The following is a 5763-nucleotide window of genomic DNA, read 5'->3' as shown; positions in this document are numbered from 1 at the left end:
GGCCTGTACTGCCTAGACGGACAAAGGCAGCAGATGCATGGGAACACCAATACCTTCCCAGCCCCATGCCATTCTGGCTTGGAAATATATTGCCATTCCTTCACTGTTGCTGGGTCAAAATCCTGGCACTCCCTTCCATTAGCACTTGTGGGTGTACCTACACCACGTGGACCGCAGCATTTCAAGGTGGTGGCTCACCACTTTTCTGAGAGCAATTAGGGATGGGCAACATATGCAGGCCTAGGCAACAAATGCAGGCTTGGCCAACAATACTCTCATCCCAGGAAAGTTTTTTTTGAATTCTATTGCTTGCAATCCTTGGGATCATCCTGGTGAATCAATGTTTTCTTACAGCTTTAAGTATCCCTTTTATGGTGAAAACTGCACAGCACTTTACACAAAACCTCTGTTATTCCAGTTAAATTCATGATTTGCTCCTATGCTGTTCTTCTGTTTATAAGATCCAAAATTCTATTGGCCTTTAGTTGCCATTTTCGAAGTGAGGGATATATAATGGGTAGCTGAATCAGTATCTCATTTTACACTATGGTCTAATATCAATATTAACCCCTTTACTGTTTGTCATTAACATTTTCTGCATTCTGCTACATTTCTTCCAGTACCATATGCCGGAAGTTTGCCAAAAAAACTTCTTGTGTGAAACCTTATCTTTCACCTTCTGTATAATAAAAGCAAAATACTGTGGTTGCTGGAAATCTGAAATAAAAACAAAGTGCTGGAAATACTCAGCAGTCCAGCAGCATCTATGAAGAAAGAAACAGAGTTGTTTTGAGCCCAATATGACTTCTTCAGTTCCGAAGAAACCTGAAACATTAACTCTGTTTCTCTCTCCACAGGTACTACCAGAACGCCTGGGTTTTTCCAGCACTCTGTTTTTTTATCTTAGACTACATTTGTGTTCCCTGTCTCTAGCCAAACATCTCCAAAAAAAAACTCAAACTTGTCAAACATAATTTGTCTTTAACAAGTTCCTACAGGCTGTTCTCAATTAGGCCATTGTATCTCTAAATGTTGGTTTATTTTACCTTTTGGCTAACGGGACTGATGGGTTGGAAAGCTGAGGTTTGTGATTTTATGCAACTTCCCAAACATCATGGGCTTGTCACCTTGCACTGGGATGGGTTACACCTTTATGTCAGCATTCATTTTGTAGTCTGGACAAAACCAGACTGGGGTGGGGGATGGGGTTGGGAAGTGAAATTTCTTGTAATGTTGAAAATTCAGTAGAGATTGAGAACATAGTTCAACTAAAGCACTGATGGGAGCACCACCCATGATTACTTTAAAAAGGCAAGTGGATAAATATTTGGAAATGGAAAAAATTTAAAAAAAATTCAGCGAATGGGCAGGACGACGTGGATTACTCTTTCAATGATGCCAGCCTCCACCTGTACTGTAAAATTCTACATTTGAATAACCTCTGTGCTTGATGTTGCTGTGTTATCCAAGTGCTTATTCAGAAGAGTAGATTTGATGACTGTTTGACATCTTATAAATTTGTAATATGGCAGCATTTGAGCTCCTTTTCTAAAGACTTTCATGTGGCACTCATATGATCTTGTGTAAAGACCCCCCCCCCCCGCCCCCCACCGATGGAGATTTTACACTGCCTTATTCTTTTGTGAGATAAGTGAATGCTGCCATAGCTCACGTGGAAACAGCATGCTCGATGGGCCGAATGGCGGCATCCTCTAACTATGGTTTAGCTGAAGTTTATGATTTAGATAAGTTAGACAAGGAAAAACTGTTTCCATTAGCTGATGGTACGTAGATTTAAGATTTTGGATAAGCGATACGGGGGGAGGCAAGCAATCACTTTTTTTTTACACTGCGTGGTAACGACCTGGAACCTGCTGTTCATGAGGGTTGCACAAGCAGACACAATGAATGATTTCAAAAGGAAATTGGATAGGCACTTGAAGGGAATAAGATTGTTGGACTACGGAGATAGGGCAGGAGAATGGGACTGAATGGATAGCTCTCCAAGAGAGCCAGCACATTCTCGATAGGCTGAATGGCTGCCTTCTGTGTCACAATGACTCTGAACCACTCAACGACTTGGTCACTTCTGATGGGGGATGGGCTGAAATTACATACTCAGCACCAAGTAGTGATGGAGGGAGAGACAAACACGGTGCAGAATCTGAACGAGGAACTAAACATCGAGGTGAGCTGAACTGGTCTATTCATGTTCCCTCCTGTCATTTTGCATTCCAGTTCTTCTGAGCTTTTCCCTCCTCTTCCGAAGGTGCTGATTGTTGTTGGGTTACAGTTCAATGGATGTGAGCTCCTTTCTCCAAGTCTCCCTTGTTCATGCTGGGGCCTAGACCAGAGCAAACCTGTGGCTCGGGAACCAGAGGCGGCTGGCCCGTTAACATCTCATTTGCGGCTCCCAGCTTTTTCCAGTTGGGTCGCATTGTTGTGAAAAAAAAATGCCTAAATTAAATGACCAGAAAATGGCAGATCAAAGAATTAGCTGACACAATTTTCCTTATTGAGTTAGTTATTTGCTTAATCCAAAATTTAGGGTGGACGTTTACAGCCCCAGTGGGGGCGGGGCCGGAAAATGCGGCGAGCTGTTCAAAATTCCATTGACTTCAGGATCGGAAAATCCCGGTTGGTGGGAGGAGCTGTAAAATTCCACCCTTAGTTTCTACGTCGTTGGGCTTCAAAATAGCATTTTTCGGGATTATTTTGGAAATATATGGCAGTTGTGGTCCTAAAAAGATAAAAGTTCAAACTTCCCATAACACGGTCTCCTAGTTGTTGACATTGTATCTCATGATTCAATTCCTAGATTTTAAAGACTTTAACATTCCCAATTATTTGGTGTTAGAATTTATTACATGAATGATATTGGGAGAGATATCAAACACACAGGATTTGTCTCACGCCATTAACTAAGCTGTGTTTTTATTGTTTGGATACAATGCTAATCATTATGCTGCACTTTACAGTTTCAAATGATTAACAAAATATCATGGTTCTCTATATAAAGCTGTTCAAATTGTACAACTATGCCATAGTTATAAATTATGCCTTATTATTATTTTTATTGTTGCAACTATATGGGTATTATAGTTGCAACCATTATTTTCTTGAATATAGCTGAGATCTGAATCTGCTATGAGAATCCCTTTTTAATCTTGAGAATCAATAGCTGAAAAAAATTGCTGTAATTCCATGCATCCTACATTAAAGCTTGTTCTAAAGATGACTTTGCTGACAAAATTAAAGTAAAAAAAATAATGTTGCTGAAAAGAGAGACATTGCCGAAGCCGAAGCTTTTCGTCTTCCAGTCATCAGGGCAAATGCAAGAATAAAAAAAAACGAAAAAAACCCCAAAAAACTGCGGATCCTGGAAATCCAAAAGAAAAACAGAATTACATGGAAAAACTCAGCAGGTCTGGCAGCATCAGCGGAGAAGAAAAGAGTTGACATTTCGAGTCCTCATGACCCTTCAGCAGAACTGGGTGAATCCAAGGAGAGGGGTGAAATATAAGCTGGTTTAAGGTGGGGGGTGGGGGGTTGGGTGGGGAGAGAGAGGTGGAGGAGGGTGGTGTGGTTGTAGGGACAAGCAAACAGTGATAGGAACAGGTAATCAAAAGATGTCACAGACAAAAGAACAAAAGAACACAGAGGTGTTGAAGTTGGTGATATTATCTAAACGAATGTGCTAATTAAGAATGGATGGTAGGGCACTCAAGGTATAGCTCTCGTGGGGGGTGGGGGGGGCATAAAAGATTTAAAAATAATGGAAATAGGTGGGAAAAGAAAAATCTATATAAATTATTGGAAAAAACAAAAGGAAGGGGGAAGAAACAGAAAGGGGGTGGGGATGGAGGAGAGAGTTCAAGACCTAAAGTTGTTGAATTCAATATTCAGTCCGGAAGGCCGTAAAGTGCCTAGTTGGAAGATGAGGTGCTGTTCCTCCAGTTTGCATTGGGCTTCACTGGAACAATGCAGCAAGCCAAGGACAGACATGTGGGCAAGAGAGCAGGGTGGAGTGTTAAAATGGCAAGTGACAGGGAGGTTTGGGTCATTCTTCCGGACAGACCGCAGGTGTTCTGCAAAGCGGTCGCCCAGTTTACGTTTGGTCTCTCCAATGTAGAGGAGACCGCATTGGGAGCAACGAATGCAGTAGACTAAGTTGGGGGAAATGCAAGTGAAATGCTGCTTCACTTGAAAGGAGTATTTGGGCCCTTGGACGGTGAGGAGAGAGGAAGTGAAGGAGCAGGTGTTAGATCTTTTGCGTGGGCATGGGGAGGTGCCATAGGTGGGGGTTGAGGAGTAGGGGATGATGAAGGAGTGGACCAAGGTATCCCGGAGGGAACGATGCCTACGGAATACTGCCGGGGGGGGTGAAGGGAAGATGTGTTTGGTAGTGGCATCATGCTGGAGTTGGCGGAAATGGCGGAGGATGATCCTTTGAATGCGGAGGCTGGTGGGGTGGAAAGTGAGGACAAGGGGGACCCTATCATGTTTCTGGGAGGGAGGAGAAGGCGTGAGGGTGGATACGTGGGAGATGGGCCGGACACGGTTGAGGGCCCTGTCAATTACCGTGGGTGGAAAGCCTCGGTTAAGGAAGAAGGAAGACATGTCAGAGGAACTGTTTTTGAAGGTAGCATCATCAGAACAGATGCGAAGGAACTGAGAGAATGGGATGGAGTCCTTACAGGAAGCGGGGTGTGAGGAGCTGTAGTCGAGGTAGCTGTGGGAGTTGGTAGGTTTGTAAAGGATATTGGTGGACAATCTATCCCCAGAGATTGAGACAGAGAGGTCAAGGAAGGGAAGGGAAGTGTCAGAGATGGACCACGTGAAAATGATGGAGGAGTGGAGATCGGAAGCAAAATTAATAAATTTTTCCAAGTCCCGACGAGAGCATGAAGCAGCTCTGGGATACCCTGGTCCAATCCTCCATCACTCCCTACTCCTGTACCCCCACCTATGGCACCTCCCCATGCCCACGCAAAAGATGCAACACCTGCCCCTTCACTTCCTCTCTCCTCACCGTCCAAGGGCCCAAACACTCCTTTCAAGTGAAGCAGCATTTCACTTGCATTTCCCCCAACTTAGTCCACTGCATTCCTTGCTCCCAATGCGGTCTCCTCTACATTGGAGATGCCAAACATAAACTGGGCGACCGCTTTGCAGAACACCTGCGGTCTGTCCGCAAGAATGACCCAAACCTCCCTGTCACTTGCCATTTTAACACTCCATCCTGCTCTCTTGCCCACGTCTGTCCTTGGTTTGCTGCATTGTTCCAGTGAAGCCCAGTGCAAACTGGAGGAACAGCACCTCATCTTCCGACTAGGCACTTTACAGCCTTCCGGACTAAATATTGAATTCAACAACTTTAGATCTTGAACTCCCTCCTCCATCCCCACCCCCTTTCTGTTTCTTTCCCCTTTCTTTTGTTTTTTCCAATAATTTATATAGAATTTACTTTTCCCACCTATTTCCATTATTTTTAAATCTTTTATGCCCCCCCCACCCCCCACGAGAGCTATACCTTGAGTGCCCTACCATCCATTCTTAATTAGCACATTCGTTTAGATAATATCACCAACTTCAACACCTCTGTGTTCTTTTGTCTGTGACATCTTTTGATTATCTGCTCCTATCACTGTTTGCTTGTCCCTACAACCACACCACCCCCTCCACTTCTCTCCTCCCACCCAACGCCCCCTCCCACCTTAAACCAGCTTATATTTCACCCCTCTCCTTGGATTCATGAGGACT

The sequence above is a fragment of the Carcharodon carcharias genome, chromosome 19, assembly GCF_017639515.1.
Source record: "Carcharodon carcharias isolate sCarCar2 chromosome 19, sCarCar2.pri, whole genome shotgun sequence".
Lineage (NCBI taxonomy): Eukaryota > Metazoa > Chordata > Chondrichthyes > Lamniformes > Lamnidae > Carcharodon > Carcharodon carcharias.
The sequence above is the reverse complement of the archived record's forward strand: the minus strand, read 5'-3'. Positions refer to the sequence as shown.